General features: G+C 40.1%; 1 long non-coding RNA gene across 1 annotated transcript in view; it reads left to right on the forward strand.

Annotated features, from left to right (window-relative positions):
* The window catches only part of LOC307185205, a 34,484-nt gene that overhangs the window by 11,082 nt on the left and 469 nt on the right, over nt 1-22,933 (forward strand). The window lies entirely within an intron of this gene.

The following is a 22,933-nucleotide window of genomic DNA, read 5'->3' on the forward strand; positions in this document are numbered from 1 at the left end:
AGTAAAAGCCATGCAGAGTACCTCATCTGACACAATGCAACTAAGCTAAGAATCAATAATAAAAACAAGGTTATAATAGAAATTAGAAAGTATTTTGAACTGAATGATAATAAAACTACATATCAAGGCTTATGGGAAGAAGCTAAAACCATGCTTGGGAGAAACATATGACTTTAAAAGCAAAAGAGGGGACTTCCCTGGTGGTCCAGTGGTTAAGACTCTGTTCTCCCAATGCAGGGGGCCCAGGTTCGATCCCTGGTCAAGGAACTAGATTCCGCGTGTGGCAATGAAAATCCCGCATGCCACACTAAAGATCCCGTATGCCGCAACTAAGACCCGGCACAGCCAAAATAAATAAATAAATATATATATATTTTAAAGCAAAAGGGAGGGGGCATGGAAGGAAAAAAGCATATAGTAGAAAGGAAAAAAAAAAAGCTAAACCTTTCTTAGTTTTTATCTCAAGAATTAGTAAAACAGTAGAAAATAAACTTGAAGAAAATAGAAGGAAAGAAATAATAACAGTAAGACTGGAAATTAAGGAAATAGAAAACAAAGAGAGGATTAGCAAAAGCAATAGTGGTTTCTATGAAAAAACTAAGGATGAGGTGGGAAGCAGGGTCCAGGTCCAAAGACCAGGGAAACTACAAGAATGAAGTGTGAGGGGTCACAGGGGAAGGTAGATACACAGCAAGTGGCCAGGGAGGGAGAGAAGGAGCCAGATTTCAACTGGGATTTTGGGGTGAAGTGCTGTACATTCTAGAGGAAACCCCCATCCTCCATCTCCCTATGAAACACTTAGTAAAATAGTCTTTTCTTGTTAATCCATTATGGGATTGGATCTATTCTGGGGATGTCTTGAAGCACTAAATCCTGCTCTTAGCGTGGGTGAAGAGTGAAATAAAGGCAGTTCAAAAGCACCTGGTCCCTAGCTCTAATAAGAGCTAACACTGAGCCCATGTGCCAGGTGCTGCTCTGAGGACTTCACCTGCAGTAGCTCATCCAATCTTCCCAGTGGCCCTATGAGGCAGGTATTATTATCCTCACCCCATTTTATAACTGAAAAAGCTAAGACTCAAAGAATCCAGGTGAGATTGCACCAGTAGTCAAGGGAAATAGGATTCTGACCGTGCTGTCTGGCTCTGGAGACTGTGCTCTTAACAAACCGTCCCCACCCAGTGTCAGAGCCAAGAGCCACTGCATGGTCCATGCTTTAGATAGGTAAATATGCAGCCTCAAAGATCTATCCAATGGGATGTGGATGGAGTAACAAAAATATTGCCAGAAGGGGAGAGAGGACAGGTTGCCAAAAGCATATGACTAAGTCTTAAAGCCATTAAACCTTATGGGCAGAAAAGACCCCACCGTATTGGTATCAGGAGTCCTTGATGCTGAGCCCTGATAGCATCTGAAGACCCAGAAGGCACCATAGACTCTTCCACTCCACCACCACTCACAGTTCATCTATCAACAATCTTTTCATGCTTCACCGCAGCCCTTTCTCTCCATCTTCCTTCTGCCACCTATGCCAGGCATCTCATTAACCTTAGACAACTGCAAATACAATCCAGAGTCCTTACCTTGACCTGTAAGGCCCCACAAAGTCTAGTCCCCACTAACATCAAGTGATATCTTTCCTCTCTAGCCTGTGGGCTTCCACCCCACTGACCTCCTTGCAGACCCTGGAACACACCAAATTTTTCCTTTACAACCTCAGGACCTACCCACATACTGTGCCTGCTGCCTTAAATGATCTTCCCCTCTTCCATTTGTATGGCTAGCTCCTACTTTTCCTTCAGTGTAAATGTCACCTCTTCTGAGAAACCTTCCCGGATCACCATATCTAAGTAAGAACCTAGTTTGAAGTAAATTCTCTATATATTCACTTAAAATTCTTTAATGAGTTGATTGCTTGGGTAATGTCTGGAATGGAAGCTCCTGGAAGACAGAACCATGACTATCTATTCACCTACTCCTCCAGCACTTAGCATGGTGTCTGACACGTAGTAAGCATTCACAAACATTTTTGAATGAATAAATGATAAAAATGGGTCCCAAAGATTGCTTATCATTTGGTGGTTGCTGAATGAACCCAGATATGAAGAGAGGGGAGAGAGCAGGGACCAGAGATGAGCAGGTGACACCTCATGTGATGAGGGTATTTCCAATTAAGGAGATACTTTCCAAAGGCAAATGCAAATAGGCAAATAATGACCACATCACTTTGTCATTCCACTCACATGTGTTCTAAAAATGTTTAGGGTGGGGGAAATGACAAGTCTCACGAAGCATGGCAGGATCTGGTGGTTGTCAACCTCATTAACGAGACCTCTTAAGCAATTTGAAGCAAAATAACTTCCACACCAATGTCAAGCTTCATAGAGCAGTTGGAAGGAGGAAGTGAGGGAGTAGTAGAATCAGTAACTAGGTTGCTCAGAAAAGTCTCCTGTGATTAGAAAAAGAAAAAAAATGTAGTAATTACATTTTGCTAAGACTCAGAATTCAGAGATCCTGGTCTCACCTTCATCTCTATTTCAGATGGAGAAAGATGAAATAAAAGTAGATGTGGATGTAGCAGAAGGTAATTGAAGACCTTCTCTGGGATGAGTAAAGCAATTCTCTCTCCAGAGGGAGGAGGGATGGGTAGAGAAAGCTTCTTCCAAGCAATAAAACTGTGCCATGGTTACAGTTCCTGCAAAAGCAGGAGCCAAGAGGAAAGCTGTGGGAGACTCGTCAGGAGTCTGTGAACTGGCCCAGAGCCTGGGGCTCGCTGAGACTTGAAAGAGAGTAAGGAGAGTTTCAGAGGCCCTTGACTTAGAGTGATGGCGGGTGGGGGAGCAGTGATAAAGGGAAGTGAGTGGCTGGTGGTCAAGTAATGGTGAGGAAGTGGCCTCTGGAATCAGGCAGATGGAGTTCAGAGTCTGGTTCCTCCTTTTCCTCCAGCATTAATTTGTGCAAATTACCCAATCTCTGTAGACCCCAGCTCCCTCCTCTGTGAAAGGAATCTAATAATAGTGAGGGGAAGGCAATGACAGATGTAAAGGGTTCAGCCCAGCGCTGGCACCAAGGGAGCACTCAGCAAATGGGAGACCCTGATCTCTGCTGTTGCAGCTAGTAGTGGCCATGGTAGTGAGGCAGTCACTTGACCCTGGGTGTGGAGAGTACAGCTTCTTTCTCATGGGCCTTACCGGAAGCTGGACAATTACAAAATACATTCTCCAGACTCCCAACTAGCACTCTAGAAACAAACTAAGTTTAGCCAATTAGCTGTACTTGTGTGAGACTTAGAAGATGGAGGGCATTTCCTGCTTTTTTTGACTGTTTCTTGTCACTGGCAAGCAAGGCAGTAGACACATGAAATTTCTGGCATTTCAGAATCCATTCTTTAGAATGGAATCCATTCTTTAGCCTCCTGGGTGTCCAGAGGCAGTGTGACCTTGATACTAGGAACACAGTCTCAGCTCTGGGTTCTTGACATCAGTAGCCATAGCAATGGCCCCAGAGGTGGTATCTTCCCTGGCAGGTCAGTTCCGCAGTATTCTGGAACGCATTTCTAGAGGCCCAGTCTAGGGCCCACACCCCTAGAACTCCCGATGATTTTGTAAACACCTTATTCTCTATATTAAGTCCCTTCACAGTTAAAATATCTAGAGGCATGTCTGCTTCCTGCACTCAATCCTGACTAGTACACTAGGTGTTTGCATTTCTTTCTTTCACAATCTCAATTGTTATCACATTTTTCATGAGTGAAAAAAAAGTGTCTTTAAAGCATCATCCACTTTACCTGGTAATATTATTTTCCCTGAGTTAGTCGCACCTACAGGAAGATTGACCAATTACCCCATCCCTATGTAACTAAGCCTGAGGCATTGTCATACCCTGGTGACAGCTGCCCAGATTGCTACCGTGATGCTGGAGAGGGAGTAATCAGAGTCAGAAAATCAGAGTACAGCAGACTTCACATTCCCAAACCAAGAAAGGGGAGCCCGATCCATACTGATGTGCTCATGGAATATTGAAAATGGAGACGCTGACAGAGGAGAATTTCTCCAGTATTGCCCAAGAGAGATGGAGCACTGATGACTCAATATGTGTCTTTCCGTCAGCTTGACAGATTTAGCTTTTTCACTGAGAATGACTCACCATCCCTCAATGGTGACTGTATTAGTTAAAAATAGCCACTCCCTTTGCAATGGACTCAAATCATTTTCAGAAGAAGGCAGGAAATAAACACACTCTGCAACCCTTTCATCTTAACTAGGTTTCCCTATTGATGAAAGATCACGCTGCCCATCTGACACCTGTGCTGGTGTGGTTGTAACTTCTCTATCTCCCTCAACACTAATGAGTTAGCATTCTAGAGTTTTCTTCAGCTTTTTGTGAGTCTGTAATCATTTTATCAATGATTCAGTTTTACAGAGCCTGAAAACTGTTCTACAGAGAAGTGAGAATAGTTTGTGAACCTATAAATCTGAGTCAAAATCTGAGCTCGTCTCTATGAGAAGCCCATTAACCCTGAAACCTTCTTCTACCCCCCAAAGCCCGACTTGCATTCTCAAGTGGACAAACATACACTTTTTGTTCAATTCTTAATTATCTGCATGTGGCATATTCAACACCATTTATTTTCATTCCCTTAGGAGACTAACTGAAAAGGCCAGGCTCTTGAGTTCAAGAGATATGGGTTCAAATCCTGGTCTTTGGCTTCCTGGCTCTGTGATCTTGGACAGGTTACTTTAGTTCTCTGCATTTCATTTTCCTAATTTGTAAAAGGAAGCAATAAGAATACCTACTTTTAACGCAGATGGCCAACAGGCACCTGAAAAGATGTTCAACATCACTGATCATCAGGGAAATGCATATCAGAACCACCATGAGATATCACCTCACACCTATCAGAATGGCTATGGTCCAAAAGAATACAAATAACAAATGTTGGCAAGGATGTGGAGAAAAGGGAACCCTCTTAACTGTTGGTGGGAATGTAAATTGGTGCAGCCACTGTGGAAAAAAGTATGGAGATTTCTCAAAAAAACTAAAAATAGAACTACCATATGACCCAGCATTTCCACTCCTGGATATATATCTAAAAAAAAACAAAAACACTAATTCGAAAAGATACATGTGCCCCAATGTACATAGCAGCATTATTTACAATTGCCAAGATATGGAAGCAACCTAAGTGTCCATCAACAGATGAATGGATAAGGAAAATGTGGTGTGTGTGTGTGTGTGTGTGTGTGTGTGTGTGTGTATATGTATACACACACATACACACACACACACAATGGGATACTACTCAGCCATAAAAAGGAATGAAATTTTGCCATTTGCAGCAACATGAATGGACTTGAAATTGAAATTATTTGCTGGATGTCACAGGAATGCAAAGATGAGCAAGCCACAATCAAAACCCTTTAGAAATATCTGATCTAGTAAGGGAGGATGCAACCTGCATGTAGGTAACATAAGAGTCTGAATGAGATGCGCCATATAACTCAAGATCCCATCCAATTTAGACAACAAGCTTAAGTAGGACGTATCATCTGAAAGTGGAACAGGTCTCTGTCCAAAGATAGGTAGAAAGAGTGTTCCAGGAGGAGGGCAGTAAAAGAGTAATAGTGTGGAGATAAAAATAAGCCTGATAGGCCTTTCAGTGGGTAAGGGAGTGGACCTTAAAGGCCAACTTGAACTTGAATAGTCAGATTGCAAAAGCAGCCACAAATGCTTCCCCCTTCAGCATCCACAACTTAGGTAATTCTTTCCCACACTGACACTGAACTTGATCATGCAGCTTGCTTTGACCAGTGGGATGGATGGTAGCAAATGTGATTCAGGTAGAGTCATGAAGAGAGCTTGCACATGTGGGCTGACCCATGCTGCACATGGAAACTTTCTGCTGCCACATGAACAAGCCTGCTTTAGTCATTTGGATGGTGATGAGAAACATGTGGTCCAGTTCTCTCCGTTGCACAAGTCAACAGTCAGCACTGGCAGGGGAACAGCAACCTAGCTCCCCGCAGCTGGCCATAGATCCAAGAGCGAGCCCAGTCAACACCAGCAAGGGAATCACCCAGCTGGGCCCAAGCCAAAGAACTGTGAGCACAGTAATGGTTGTTGTCTTAAGCCACTGCATTTGGCGTGGTTTGTTAAACAGCAAAAGCCTGCTGATAATGGGAGCCATTCAAAGGTGGAGGCAGGTGAGCAAATATGACATGCTATCCAGATAGACATATAGTTAGGAAATTGTAGGCACATCGTAAATATTAGATTAAGCAACATAATTAGTAATGTAAATTTGCTTCACAATAAAAAAGTTGATGAGTGATTTTTGAGTGTGGAAGATAGTAATTCATGATACTCCACACTCTTGCTACTTAAGGTGTTGTCTGTGGACCAGAGGCAGCAGCATTACCTGGAGCTTATTGGAAATACAGAATTTCCTGTGGAGCTAGGCTCCCCACCAAACCTGTTGAATCAGATATGAATTTCAACATCACCCATATGGTGATTCTTTGTCACTATTAAAGTTTGAGAACCACTAGCCTATCCTAAAAATGCAAACTGAAGCCACATTGAGCACTCACCTAGTCTTTCCTATTCTGAAGGTATACTAAAACATCTAAAGATATTTTTATTTCTTTAGATGCTTTAGTATACTTTCCTGGCTGCCTGCTTCCTACTGTAGCTTTAGTTAAAAACAAAACACACACACACAAAACCCCACCTTTATCCTTTGAAGTTGTATCATCAAAAAGCCGTGTGTGGGGGGGCTTCCCTGGTGGCGCAGTGGTTGAGAGTCTGCTTGACGATGCAGGGGACACGGGTTCGTGCCCCGGTCCGGGAGGATCCCACATGCCGCGGAGTGGCTGGGCGCATGAGCCATGGCCGCTGAGCCTGTGCGTCCGGAGCCTGTGCCCCACAACGGGAGAGACCGCAGCGGTGAGAAGCCCAAGTACCGCAAAAAAAAAAAAAAAAAAAGCAGCTGTGTGTGTGTGTGTGTGTGTGTGTGTGTGTGTGTGTGTGTGTGTGTTCTTGGGAACTTTGAGTAGGGCCCAACAAATAAAATTGCATTCCCTATCCAGATTTTGAACCAATTAAGAAATAAGACAAAGGATAAGGCAGATAGGGACCAAAATATCCTCTTTATCACTGATAAAGTCCAGGTTAGAGACACTGCCAAATGGGCTTCCCCTACAGCATCCAGAATTAACCAGACTTAACCATAAGGCACGCTGGCCCAGGGCAGGCTCCCCAAAGAGAAGGAAAGGAAGTCCTGGCTGCGGGAAGGTGGGGGAGTGAGTAAGGGGCTGGAGAGAACCAGGAGAGTTAGCTCCACATGAAAGAAACACTGGGAATGGAGATAGGTATGTGTGTGGAGGTGGTGAGAGAGATGTGTTCTATAAAATGTGGTCATCATAAATGCCTAGAAGTTTCTTAAGAGCTGAATTCTTTAGAAATGATCTTTAATGATGATTGATTGATGGTGCCAAAACTGAGGTGAAAGAAAAGCAATGTGGATTTGGGGAGAACAGGAATTTATTTATGAAGATTGATATTTGACCCAGGAGTGGAGAGAACCATCAATGACTTCTATGTTACCCCATGACATTGAGTTGCCCTAAGACACTATTATTACTATTAATAATGATCATGATAACAATGGTTAAGCTTTTTGAGCTCTTACTGTGTGCCAAGTACTGAACTATAAGAACAATATTTTATTTAAGCCTCATGACAAGCCAATGAGGTTGGTATTTTTATTACCAGTGTTCTCATTTTATGGATGAGGAAATCAATACTTAGAAAGGTTAGTAACTCACCCAAGGTCATACAACTAGTCAGTGGTAGAGTGAGGATTCAAACCCAGGTCACCAGTTTTATGGTCATCTATATCTATTATTTTCTTTTTATTATTAAAAAGAAATTAAATTTTTATTATTTCTATTCAAGTGTAATACATTTGTGGCATAGTCCCCCCAAATTAGAAAATACAGATTTTAAAAAAGAGAAGAAATTAAGAATCACCTATAATTTTCCAGAGAAGGATAACCACTATTAAAATTGTTGTATATACCCATCCTGTCTCTCTTCTGTGCACATATTTGCTATTTTTGTTGATGTTTTACAAAAGAGGAAATATGTAGGTTTCATTCCCTGCTTTTCATACTTAACAATGCATTATAAACATTTTCCATGTAGTTCTAAGTCATGTTTTCTTCTACAATACTGTTTTGAACATCGCATTTTATTCTGTTGTCTGAATCCATCATAATGTATTATATTTAACCAATCTCCTATTATAGCTTATTTAGGTTGTTAAAATATTTTCACTATTGTAAACAACCCTGTGATGAACATTTTCGTGGCATCATCTTTGCATGCATACTTTTTTTAGTCACTAGTTTTGTTTATCCCAAAGACATTTCTTCTCCCAGTTTTTCCTCCTAAGGAAACCTCCATTTTTAGAAGTTAGAAGAGAGATGTCCTTTGATCTAGACAAACTTTCCTCAGCCCCTGTTGCAGTTGAGTGTGGCCATGTGACTGAGTTCTAGCCAATGGGATGTAAGTGAAAGTGATCAGACTGTTTCCTAGTCAAATCTCGAAGAAGTAGCTGTGCTTCTCCCATTCTCTCTGTACCCATCTCTAGAGAGGTGCAACTGCAACTATGCACAGCCCTAGAGAGTGGCTGTATTATTTAGGGCGCTCCAGAGAAACAGAACTAATAGGATATAGAGAGAAAGAGATTTATTATCAGGAATTGGCTCACATGATTATGGGAGCTAAAAATCCTGAGATCTGCAGATGGCAAACTGGAGATCCAGGGGAACCAGTAGTACAGTTCTAGTCCAAGTGCAAAGGCCTAAGAACCAGGAGAGCCAATGGTGTAAATTTCAGTCCACATCTGAGTCCAGAGACAGGAGAAAACCGATGTCCCGGCTCAAAGAGAGTCAGGCAGAGAGAAGGAATTCTTTCTTATTCAGCCTTTTATTTTGTTCAATCCTTCAACAGATTGGATAAGACCTGACCACACTGGCGAGGGCAATCTGCTTTGCTCAGTCTCCTGATTCAAATATAATCTCATCCAGAAACACCCTCACAGACACACCCAGAGATAATGTTTAACCAAATCACTAGGCATCCCATGACCCAGTCCAGTTGACACGTAAAATTAACCATCAAAGTGGCAAAGTCACAAGATGAAAAGAGTGTGGGTGACTTGATTGCCAATTGGAGGAGAAATACTTGCTATATAGAAGATCTTCCTTGAACTCTTCTTTGGATAAAAAATAAACTTTTATTATATTGGAGCCATTATACAAATATTTCTGCTGTGACATAATAGACATTGCTGAAAAACCACACATTCAGCAAAATTATACATTCAAAATAATGCTTTTAGGAATTAGGATTACAGTCAGACCACTAAAAATTTATGCAGTTTTATAACGAGAGCACTAACAAAAACAGTCATTGGTACCTTGGGAGACAACTTGGACAGTCCAGGCAGGAAGCTCGGCATGGTTGGAAGTTGCTCCAAGGCTATGAAAATGCTATTAAAAAATAATTGTGTGAAATTATAGGGCTAGAGAACAGATTAGCTATTGCTAGGGGTTAGAGATGGTGGTGGAAGAGGCTAGGCCTGGCTGTGAAGGAGTAGCACAAGAGAATCTTGGGTGATGGAACAGTCTGTAGCTTAGTTTCGGTAGTAGTTATGCTAATCTACACGTGTGATAAATTTGCTTAGATCTACACACACACACACACACACACACACACATGGTGTGGGTAAAACTGGTCAAATCTGAAGAAGCTCTAGATTGTACCAACCACCAGTATCAGTTTCCTGGCTTTGATATCGTACTGCAGATGTCCAAGATGTTACACTTGGGGAAGCTTGGTGCAGGTCATATGGAAGCTCCCTGTGCTTTTTTTTTTTTTTTCAGTTTCCTGCAAATCTACAATTATTTCAAAATCAAAAGTTTAAAAAAATTGGGTAGAAATGATGTCCATGGTTGTAGAAACAAAATGGATGGAAAAGGAAGCTCTGAACTGGGGGGTGGGAGGTGAGGAGGTGGCAGAATGGCCACTGCATCTGGGCCACTAGAGGAAGTGCAGTCTGCCCTGAGCAGCGCAGCGGGGAGGATACCTGTCTGGGAAGGAAGCCCAAGATATTGCACTTATTTTCATTTTCTTAACAAATACCTGAAAGAGTTCTTGCCTGTGTATCAGCTACGCTGAGGGCTTTTTCTGTTCCCATGAAAAGTTATAATTCTACTCTCACTGTTCAATCTCTTCTTCTTTCAAAGTATGTTAATGTTTTGGATTTGGTTTGCTTTCTATCTTTGTTCTAGATCTACCTAGCCATTTAGAAAGATATATACTTGATTGCAAGTGGGACATTTTCAACATATAAGCCATAAAATATTTAAGGGACAGGGAGTTTTCTGGGAAGCTTTGAATCATATGAACAGATCTACCCTTTGTGGAGACGTCCAGGTGTATTTCTGAGAACAGGCTTCTACAGACTGTTGATGTCCCAGTGTGTAAAGGAATACATGAGGCTCAACCAAAACATAGTTGGTGACTGTAAAAGCCCTCAACTCAGAGGTGTTAACCATCAGCGCATAGACATCACCAGAGGCATTTATTTGCTTAAAATGCAGGTTATCTGATTTCCCATTCCCAGAGTTTCTGAATCCTCCTGTCGAGGGATAAGGTCCAGGAATAGGCAATGTAACAAGCACCCCAGGCAGTATGGCTGCTGCCTGTCTGAGGATCTCTCTTTGAAAAACACAGACTTAAAACCTCAACAAGGAGGAGGCTGGCCCACTAGCTTTTAAGTATTTAGCTGAGTTCCTGCTGAAATAGTGCAATTTGGCTGAACAGTGAGCTGTGGAAGAGATGAGTAGAGGCAATGCTTCAAAGACATGCTGTGCAAACTGAAAAGCAAGTTAAAGCACCATGACATTGCTTCCAATAGCCTGGGATTGACAGCAGCTGACAGTTGTGCTGCTACCAGTGTCACCTCTGAATACAAAGAATATTGGGTATTTTGACTTATTTCAGCAGGGATAAAATGTTAGGGAGGAAAATATTCGCTTAACTAGTTTCCTTCTCTGAAGCGTCAGTGTAGAATAATAATGCCTTATATTCATGCATCAGCTTCCTAATCACCAACTTATTTGAAGCCATCACAACATTCCAAGTTCTTTATAGCTTAGAAACATTTCCTTCTTGGGATGTTAGGAGGTGTCCAGTTGAAGTAAAAGTGAATACAAACAGAGGCAGAATGCTGGTTAGCAGATGGTTAAGACATCAAGGAAAATTCTCTGCCCATGGGACACTGTGTTGCATTTGAATTTATAAAAATTATGAGACCTGTTTTTGCCAAACACTGTCTTGAACATTCACTGAAGAACACACTTACACTCTTAGAGACTCTGAGGTCTGTCTGGTTCATTTTTAGAATTTGCGTTTGCAATATTATTGGCATCTCAAGGACCAAGACCATAGTTCACTGATTTTGTATATTCTGCATTTCGTACAGTATCCAATATACAAAAGATATCAGATAATGGTGAAAGAATGAAATATCTCTTTTAAAATGCACTAGCCAAGGGGACTTCAGAATAGAGCAGAAGGAGTGGAGAGAAGCGGTATCTCCTGGCCCCCTCCTTCCTTTTGCTTTGAAATTCATAGTACCTAACCATTTGTTCAGATACAAAGAGTTAACCAAGCTACATGAGATGGTGGTGGAACTTCGGTAAACCAGAGGGAGCAGTGGAGAGTAAGAACCAACAAGTACCACCCCCCCAAAAGCTGGAGATCTTCAACAAATAAGAGTAAGTTCCAAGGCAGGCTGCCCAAATAATAGTGTTTTAATAAATGAAGCAGTAACTGAGTGAATCTCCACTTTTGCAAGTAAAGAAACTAAGGCTCAGAGAGGGAAAGGAACTTGCCCCAAAGGCACAGCCAATCAGTGACAGAGCTGCAATTTGAGGGTCTGCCTCTGCAGAAGCCCACACAGCTAACTGTTCACACCACCTCAGTCCCTCACTTCTGCTCTGAAGGGAGGACATGATTTTGTTTCATAAAAATGGAGTGTAAATGAATTATTCATATTCTGGTGCTTGTTTACCAGATCATCTATACCTCCCATATGAGGCTTGTTTCCTCAAACACCCAAGTCATGACTTCAAGGACACGCTGATTCCCTCAGAAATTATAGAGTCAGCCTCTACATTCACAATGGCAGCTTCACTTTCAAAAACAAATCATCACTAACATATTTTACCTCACAGTAAACAGCTTCTAGAGAATACCCCCAGAGAGATGATATGACCAACGATAAAAACAAAAACCCAATGACTGGGTGTTATTGACCAAATTAAGCCACCTACCTAGTTTCATGAACTTTTTATTTTCTAGTTATATTGAAAAAGTATAACTAATGTAAAGGAGGAAAAAAATAACTTTTTCCTCTATCCTCTTAGGTTAAGTAGCTGGGGCCCTACAAATTACACTGACAAAAGACAGATTAACAGGAGAAAAGATTTATTATTACTTATGCATTTGGAGGTCTTCACTTCACAGAAAAGTGAAGACCCAAAGACATGGATAGGCCTCAGATTTTATATATACCTTTTTAACAAAGAATGATAAATTGTGGAGACATGACAAGAAAAAAGAAAAAGGAGTTTGGGCTAAGGGTGGTAAACTGTGGGAAAGTGACTAGGAAATGTATGGGGAAAACTAATGAAAGATAAGGTTTATTTCAGAAAGGTTGGTTTGCAGACCTATCTCAGTGCTGACCTTCCATCTTCCTCATGACCATAAAATTCCCCTGAGAAAGGGGATTTATAGCAGACCTCACTTCTCAGAAGTGTCTGCTTTTATTCACATGAGATAAGCTCTGAGAAGGCTTCTTTCTCCATCTGTTGATTCTCATTTGCCTCCAGCTCAAAATAATCCTTATGCCAAAATGGCATATTTTGGGGTGGCATATTCTGATCTCCTTCGCTAACATTAACTGATGCCCCAGAGATGTGGTGAGGAATTGCTAGCAATTGTTATGATAATCACCCTGACCTCCTTATCTCTGTAGTTCAGAAATAAGGTCTCAAAGTAAATAAACAGGCGTGTTTGCATCTCAAAGAGGTATTCCCAAAGAGGAGAACACCTGAACTGATGGGCAGGAAAGACACCCAATCTCTCCACAGTTGCACCTCCAGAGATCCTTGTTACTTATGTCCACCAATCTTAAAACTCAGTTTGGGTGAGATCATAAACGTTCTCCTTCCCTTACTAGATTCAAGCTGCTTTCTCCGATAAGAACTGCATGGGTAGAGTAGAACTTCATTTGCTATTCATTCTCCAAAATTATGCTACCCTCTGTTGTGTAGATAATCAGGAATGTCTAAGGTATTATAGATTAGTTCAGATTAAAATTACTCTCTAGCCCAGGGGTTGGCAAATTACAGCTTGTGGACCAAATCTGGTTCAGCAGTCTGTTTTTGTAAATAAAGCTTTGGAATTTTGGAACCCATTATTATTCTAGCCATGCCCATTATTTATATACTGTCTTATATGCTACAATGGTAGAGTTGAGTAACTCTGACCTGAGATGGTATAGCCTGACAATCCTATGTGTTTTAGATTTGTAAGAGCTAGAGTTTTGGAGAGCAAAAACAGTTTTTAAGCCTTAAGAAGCTAAGAGTCTGGACAATTCAGAAAATAATTTATACATTAGAGCAAAAATGAGGAGGAATACATAAAGATGTAAGGTCAGTTTTTCAGTTGGAAAAGGGATGAAAGTAAAATCGGTGGACGGGACAAGGGAAAGAAAGCAAAGCAACTAGTATTTAGCAGCAGTTTCATCCTTGAAATGGATCTAGTACCCATTTCTGCCCTCAAGGCCAAGCCTCTGATGCTGACAGTTGTGGGGTAGTGATAGAAGCTACAGATAGGTTCATGTTGGTCTTCAAAATAGAAGGGTTCATACTTGATTTTCTCGTGGAGAAGCTCCTGGTATCTTCATGGCTTTGTAGTATTAAGTTCAAAATGAAAGCCAGGTGTATTTAGGCAAAAGGCCTAAGAAAAAACCCTAAATCTCCCACAGCACCGGAGAGCTATTACAGAGTATCTGAAAGTGTCCCATGCCCCTGAGAAAAGTCTGGAATTGCTAAGAGCAGATGGTGGTCATGGAACAGCCTCATAGTCAAGATTAAGAGGATGTAGAGTAACCCACATAGATCCGGAAAAGCATGCAGGATGAAGACATTTCAGAAGCGGATGTAGGAGCAAGTATACCAATGGCCAAAGACTACTAGGGTTTTCACATTTCAGCAGAAGCCAGCATAGACCTGAAAGAAATGTTTCCCCCAATTTCTCAATGATATACAAGCACTAAGCTTAGATTACAAAGCTCGGCCTGGACAGACGAGGCAACAGCTGAGCAATGTATTATCTTCTCTTCTCTCCCCAGTTTAAATCCTGAATTGATCAAGTTAAAACACCTAATACACCTAAAGGAACTATAAAAAGAAGAACAAACAAAACCCAAAATTAGTAGAAGGAAAGAAATTAATGAAGATCAGAGCAGAAATAAATAAAATAGAGATGTAAAAAAAAATAGAAAAGATCGATGAAACTAAGAGCTAGTTCTTTGAAAAGATAAACAGATTTGATAATCCTTTAGCCAGACTCATCAAGAAAAAAGGAGAGAGGGCCCAAATAAATAAAAATCCTAAAATGACTGGGTTTACTTAGGAGCAAAAGATTTAGTTTTCTGAGATTAGAAGACTCCAAGTTAATTTTAGTTCAATTATAGAAAAATAAAATTTCATTTTTGACACCTGAATTTATACTGTGAAATATACACCTGCTATGCCACTTTTAGGTAATATACCCATACTATCAGATACTGACCTAAGTTAGGTACCTTATTTTTTATAAGATTTGAATGTGCCATGTAGAAGTAACAAGCAATTATGGGAGTTCTAAAATGGGAAAAACAAGAAAGAAATAACAGTAAAAGAAGTCATAAAAGAAAACTTCACTGAGTTAACAGGACTTGAATTTTGGATTGAAAGGACCCACCAAGAAGAATTAGGCAGACACACAAGCCTCTTAGATAGCCTCATCCACCAGAGGACAGACAGCAGAAGCAAGAACTACAATCCTGCAGCCTGTGGAATGAAAACCACATTCACAGAAAGATAGACAGAATGAAAAGGCAGAGGACTATGTACCAGATGAAGGAACAAGATAAAACCCCAGAAGAAAAATTAAATGAAGTGGAGATAGGCAACCTTCCAGAAAAAGAATTCAGAATATTGATAGTGAAGATGATCCAGGACCTTGGAAAAAGAATGGAGGCAAAGATCGAGAAGATGCAAGAAATGTTTAACAAAGACCTAGAAGAATTAAAAAACAAACACCTAGAAGAATTAAAGAACAAACAAACAGAGATGAACAATACAATAACTGAAATGAAAAGTACACTAGAAGGAATCAATAGCAGAATAACTGAGGCAGAAGAATGGATAAGTGACTTGAAAGACAGAATGGTGGAATTCACTGCCATGGAAAGGAATAAAGAAAAAAGAATGAAAAGAAATGAAGACAGCCTAAGAGACCTCTGGGACAACATTGAACACACCAACATCCACATTATAGGGGTCCCAGAAGGAGAAGAGAGAGAGAAAGGACCTGAGAAAATATTTGAAGAGATGATAGTCAAAAATTTCCCTAACATGGGAAAGGAAATAGCCACCCAAGTCCAGGAAGCACAGAGTCCCAGGCAGAATAAACCCAAGGAGAAACACGCCAAGACACATAGTAATCAAATTGACAAAACTTAAAGACAAAGAAAACTTACTAAAAGCAACAAGGAACAAACAACAAGTAACATACAAAGGAACTCCCATAAGGTTAACAGCTGATTTCTCAGCAGAAACTCTACAAGCCAGAAGGGAGTGGCATGATATATTTCAAGTGATGAAAGGGAAGAATCTACAACCAAGATTACTCTAGCCAGCAAGGATCTCATTTAGATTCGAGGGAGAAATCAAAAGCTTTACAGACAAGCAAAAGCTAAGAGAATTCAACACCACCAAACCAGCTCTACAACAAATGCTAAAGGAACTTCTCTAAGTAGGAAACACAAGAGAAGAAAAGGACCTAGGAAAACAAACCCAAAACAATTAAGAAAATGGTAATAGGAACATACATATTGATAATTACCTTAAATGTGAATGGATTAAATGCTCCAACCAAAAGACACAGGCTCACTGAATGGATACAGAAAACAAGACCCATATATATGCTGTCTACAAGAGACCCATTTCAGACCTAGGGACACATAGAGACTGAAAGTGAGGGGATGGAAAAAGATATTCCATGCAAATAGAAATCAAAAGAAAGCTGGAGTAGCAATATTCATATCAGATAAAATAGACTTTAAAATAAACAATGTTAAAAGAGATAAGGAAGGACACTACATAATGATCAAGGGATCAATCCAAGAAGAAGATATAACAATTATATATGCACCAACATAGGAGCACCTCAATACATAAGGCAACTGCTAACAGCTATAAAAGAGGAAATCGACAGTAACACAATAATAGTGGGGGACTTTAACACCTCACTTACACCAATGGACAGATCATCCAGACAGAAAATTAATAAGGAAACACAAGCTTTAAATGACACAATAGACCAGATAGATTTAATTGATATTTATAGGACATTCCATCCAAAAACAGCAGATTACACTTTCTTCTCAAGTGCACACAGAACATTCTCCAGAATAGATCACATCTTGGGTCACAAATCAAGCCTCAGTAAATTTAAGAAAATTGAAATCATATCAAGCATCTTCTCTGGCCACAACACTATGAGCTTAGAAATAAATTACAGGGGAAAAAAACGTAAAAAACACAAACACATGGAGGCTAATCAATATGGTACTAAATTACCAAGAGATCACTGAAGAAATCAAAGAAGAACTCAAAAATACCGAGAGACAGATGATGACGAAAACACGATGATCCAAAACCTATGGGTGCAGCAAAAGCAGTTCTAAGAGGGAAGTTTATAGCGATACAATCCTACCTCAAGAAACAAGAAAATCTCAAATAAACAATCTAACCTTACACCTAAAGGAACTAGCGAAAGAAGAACAAACAAAACCCTAAGTTAGTAGAAGGAAAGAAATAATAAAGATCAGACCAGAAATAAATGAAATAGAAACAAAGAAAACAATAGGAAAGATCAATAAAACTAAAAGCTGGGAAAAAAAAAAGAAGAATCCGGCTTGATAAGTGAGAAAGAAGCACACACTTAGACATATTATATCCTGTTGAAGTATCTGAACTCTTCAGAGAAAGAAGATAACCTACAAACTTTCAGGCAGAAAGAACACATTATTCACAAAGAAAGAAATCAGGTTGGTGTTCATCTTTTCATCTGTAACATTGATGACTAAAAGATGGTATTATAAAATTATAGAATGTTGTTATAACGGTATGGAACTCCAAGATTTCCATACTCAGCAATGATATCACTGATTAAAAAAAGGATAAAAGATGTGATCTGACATGAATAAAGTAAACCACCCATAAAATCAGCTGAGGAAAGTACTCAAGGAAATACATTAAATGTAATAAGGATGATGTCAAAACAAATATCTTAAGAAAATATCAAGAATACAAGAAATAACAAGCATTGTACCTTATCTATAGTTAAAACTCTGTTAAAGAGACAGAGAATTACAATCTAAGTGTTCCATAGGTTTGTTGAAACAGATGAGACATATTGCAGGGGAAAATTTATAATAGCCTGAAACTGAAATTCTAAACTGTCTCAGAAAAACCCAGCAGCTGAGGGTGAGGGAGCCTGAGGGGGAAGAGAGGGTTGTTGATTTTTTAATATAAATTTATTTATTTATTTTTGGCTGCACTGGGTCTTTGTTGCTGAGCACAGGCTTTCTCTAGTTGCGGTGAGCGGGGCCTACTTTTCATTGTGGTGCATGGGCTTCTCATTGCGGTGGCTTCTCTTGCTGTGGAGCACGGGCTCTAGGCATGCGGGCTTCAGTAGTTGTGGCACATGGGCTCAGTAGATGTGGATTGCGGGCTCTAGAGTGCAGGCTCAGTAGTTGTGGCACATGGGCTTAGTTGTTATTGCAGCATGTGGAGTCTTCCCAGACCAGGGCATGAACCTGTGTCCCCTGCCTTGGCAGGTGGATTCTTAACCACTGCGTCACCAGGGCAGTCTGGAAAGAGAGGTTTAAAGAAGCTTTTTAAAAATTCTAGAGGCTTGTAGGAAGTGGGCAGGTAAAATAGTTTATTAGAGTGGCATAAACATTATTTAAATTTTCTATGTTAGTATAAAAATAAAGTTTGCTGGTTAAAGATGGAAAATGAAGCACATAATTTTACTCTGTTCTCTACCAAGTCCTCACTAAAAGCTACAATAAATGGCTTTTTAAAAAAATTGTAAATCCACGAGGACAAAGAGAATAAGAAAGAGAAGACTGAAACCTAATTTTGTGAGCTGAAATGTAGAAAGATGAGTGGTAGTTGATTGCGAGCCCCTGCTATAAACTAATGGAATTGTAAGCATTTGAAGCGTATAGCAGTGAAATGACCCCCCCTTATATCTTTCATGTTTCCTAACAAAGGCATTGTCACATAACAGCTTACTAATAAATTTTTTTAATGAAAAATATAGTTAAAGAGGGAAAAGTAAATACTAGTGGAATTCAAAAGCGTAGAAGAACTTCCAGAAAACCAGGGTCTGGAATGAGGAGGGAGTGCTGTGAAAGTAGAGAGACTTGACCAAGCCGGTAAAAGTAAAGAGAATAGAAGGAATGAGCAATTGAATAATTAATAATTCTAACATGAGGTGACAGGAATGAAACCAAGTGAGATATCATAATGAAGAAAATGATGCAGACCTGGCTTAAGATGGAGCCACCAGTAGAAGGTAACAGTCAAACACATCATGTATGCCCTGTAGGGAATGGCAAGATTTCTTGGAAAACCCATGAGTAACTGAAATTTCCTTTCCAGTATACCTTCTAATCTTATGTTCATTGCTTATTTACAAAAATTGGTCATATAATTGATCAGAAAGACAACCTTAATAAACTCTGAAATATATTGTTTTTATAGATTAATTTCTCTATAAGCTAATAAAATTATAAGTCAACAACAAAATTATGACTAAAAAAACCTTAAACAATTGGGAACTTTTAAACTCTCTTGAAAACAAAACAAAATTAAACACTTTGGTCAAAGAGAAATCAAAACTAAAAAATTACATGGAAATTAACAACAAGGAAAATATATCATATCCAAGCTTATGGGAATAGGTAGTGTTATACTCAAATGGAAATGTATAGCCTTAAATGCTGTCATTATTTTAAAAAATCTGAAAACAAATTAAATATGTGGTCAGTTTTAAGAAACTAGAACGAGAATAAAATAAGGTAGGAGAAGGTAATTAATAAAGATAAAAGCTAAAATTAATAAAATAGAAAATAAAAGACAATAGAAAGTATTCTACACTTATTTTTGAAAGAACATTAAATGTTAATAAATAAGTTAACTAAATAATTAATTATGAGCAAATCAAATCCAGTTGTATATTGAAAGGATTGTTATACCACTTCCAGGTCAATTTTATTTCAGCATTGCTAGAATGGCTCAACATTATGAAATAATATATAAGTAAAATTTATTGCATCAATTTAAAGAAGAAAACTATATCAACAAATGCCAGCAGAACTGACCAGAGACACCAGACTGTATTCAGCACTCCTCTGGTTTTGAAGCTTATTTATCATACCTAATTCTGTTCTACAAGTGAGTTGACAATTCTTCTAGTGATAATAAGAGCAGAATGCTTGTGACTGCAACCTCCCTCACTTTCCCTTTCCCACCAGGAATATTTCTTATAAAACAATAAGTGCATATTGTTCTAATTTAAATGCTATCTCCTCTAGTTCCTTCATCATAAGTCATCTCAGACATGCAGTGACGCATTCTCCTGCAAATACAAATCACCATATGGGCCCTCTGACTTGTGCACGAGAGACTGTAGAAATCTATGAATGGGGAGAAGGCGTATCGCAGTAAACACCACCACCATTCATCCACGTACTCAGGCCAAGAAACTAGTGAGCGCCTTGACTCTCTCCACCCCTATCCCCTCATCCGACACATCAGTGTCTTAGCTCTGGCTGCCATAGCAATATACCATGGAGTGGGTGGCTTAAACAGAAATTTATTTCTTGCAATCTGGAGCTGGAAATCCAAGATCAGGGTGCCAGCCTGGTTGGTTAGGGTGATAAACCTCTTCCTGGCTTGTGGAAGGCTCACTTCTTGCAGCTTCCTTACACGGTGGTGAGAGCAAGTTCCTCTCATAAGGGTATCAATCCTATCATGGAGGCTGTACCCTCATAACCTCATCTAATCTTAATTACTTCTCAAAGGCCCCACCTCCTAATACCATCACACTGGGGGTGGGGGTGGATGTTAGGGCTTCAACATATGAACTTGGGGAGACATAAACATTCAGTCCATAACAATCAGCAAGTCCTAAAGCTCTACCTTCAAAATCCATCCCCAGATCCAGCTACTTCTCACCACCCTCACAGTGGTCCAAGTCACCATCAATGCTCTCCTAGATCACTGTAGTGCCTCTTCACTGGTCCCCTGCTTCCACTCTTTCCCCAACTGCAGTCAGATTGATCTTTTTAAAACAAAAATCAGATTCTGTTGCTTTTCTGCTCAAACCCTTAAATGCTTCCCCTTGTGCTCAGACACCCCTCTGGACCTCTGATCTCACCCCCTACCGCCTGTCACCTTGCTCACTCCACTCTGCCATCCTGGCCTTCCTGCTGTTTCTCAAAAACCCAATGCTCATTCCTACCTTGGGCCTTTACATTTTAGGTGACTCGGCTGGGAATGCTCTTCTCCCAAATCTTTGCACTGCTGACTTCCTTTGGGTCTCTGCTTTATGTCGCCACCTCAGAAAGGCCTTCCCTGAAGCATCCTATGGCAGCCCCTCCTACCCCAAAACTCTAAGTTTTCACCCTGCTTTGTTTCTCTTCAAGTGTATATTTCTGCCTAATATATTAAATTGTTATTTGTTTTTGTCTGCCTCCCACTAGACAGTTCTTCAGAATGTAGACACTTTTCTTATTCACTGCTCTATTCTTAATGTCTAGAAAGGACTTGGCTCATAATAGGTGCTCAATAGATAATTGTTGGATGAATAAGTGGAGATTTCCCCATGGTCATTTGCATAGATTGCCAATCCTTAGTTAGGTCTCCACTTCTGAGGCTTGAGTGGTATCCCAGGTTACGTTCCCCAGGAAGCAGACTCTGAGATGGAGATGAGCATGCAGGTTGTTTATCAGCACCAGTGGGAGGAAGGGAAGAAAGCAGGATTGGGCAGTGGGAGAAGTCGAGCTGTGATGCAGTCTTAGTAGGAGCTTCAGCCAACCCTACAAGAAGTTCTGAAGACAGATGGACCCTTGGAAGCTTTCCCAAGGGGACAAGGCAGTCCTCTTAGCTGATGCCATCTCAACAGCTAAGGATTTAGTCATCCACTTCTGAGTGGCACAGCAAAACATCTTCCACAGATGGGAGGACATGTGGTTTAATCATGGTAATGCCAAGGAAGTCTATGACTCTTTACCTAGAGACCTCATAATGTGGCATCTGATTCCTTGGCGATGTTACAGCCCTCCAGGGACTGGTTCATGGTCTGCCAAATCCAAAACCCTGATGGTGTGAGCACATAGAAAATGGACCTGTCTCAGAGGTGCACTCACATTAACTCAGGTTCACAGATAGCAGTGCATACAACTGGATGACAATATATTTTACGACTGACATAACTTCCACTGAAACTGCAGGTGTCAGCAAGACTTGTCCCTTCTTTCCAGAGCCACCTACATACAGCTTCCCAGGCTGCATAGTGCGGAACCCTAGGGGCTGCCATTCATGCGGACTGCAGTGAGACTGGTGCAACCTCCACTGCCACAGCTGTGCAGTGCACCAGCCCTGAATAACCAATAGGTTGGTTGTTAAACATGGAACCAGGTGAGGAGAGTCAGATAGGGAGACTTTAGAAGTGGCCCTCCGATAACAAGGGAGGGGAGAATGCAGTGAGGAGACAGTCCTCCTCACTGCAAAGATAGTCTTGCCAGTAGAACCACAGTATTACACGAAGTCTGTTGGCCAAGGTTCCATCCCAGGTGTAGCTTTTGAATGAGACCTCCCTTTTATCACGTTTATAACCAAGAGAAGAGGGTGCACTCCACAGGCGAATTCATTGCCTCTCTGCATATAATACAGTTTAAATAACGAAATACTGGCTAACTAAATAACTAAAATAAGCTAAAGCTTATTTTAGAATATTGTTCCAATAAGGTTTAAAAAATATTTTTGTATTTTTCAAAAGGCAACAACAAATATGTCAATATATACTATATTCCTATGGTCCTTGGTATGTAAAACTCTTCTGTGCTAATTTAGGTAATTAGGAGATACAAAAAGTTTGCATTTGGTTTATGAATGAAAACTCTAGTTGAGTAATCAAACAGACCAGTTCAAGTCCCATCTCTGTCACTTAGCAGCTTTGTATCTGGGGCAAGTTACTTGGTCCTCTAAGCCTCAGTTTCCTTATCTACAAAATGTCAATAATAACAATCAATAACAACTACTTCAGAGCGTAGCTTTGAATATAAAATGAAATTACATGACACAATGCATATAGAACGACACATCTAGTACTTATGTTCAAAAATGTTAAATATTATTGAGTAGAATCAGGCAAATTTTTTCTGTAAAGGGCCAGATAGTAAATACTTTTTGGCTTTGAGGGCCATTATGTCTCTGATCCAACTATTCAG

The sequence above is a fragment of the Stenella coeruleoalba genome (assembly GCF_951394435.1).
Source record: "Stenella coeruleoalba genome assembly, chromosome: 4".
In the NCBI taxonomy this organism is placed as follows: Eukaryota; Metazoa; Chordata; class Mammalia; order Artiodactyla; family Delphinidae; genus Stenella; species Stenella coeruleoalba.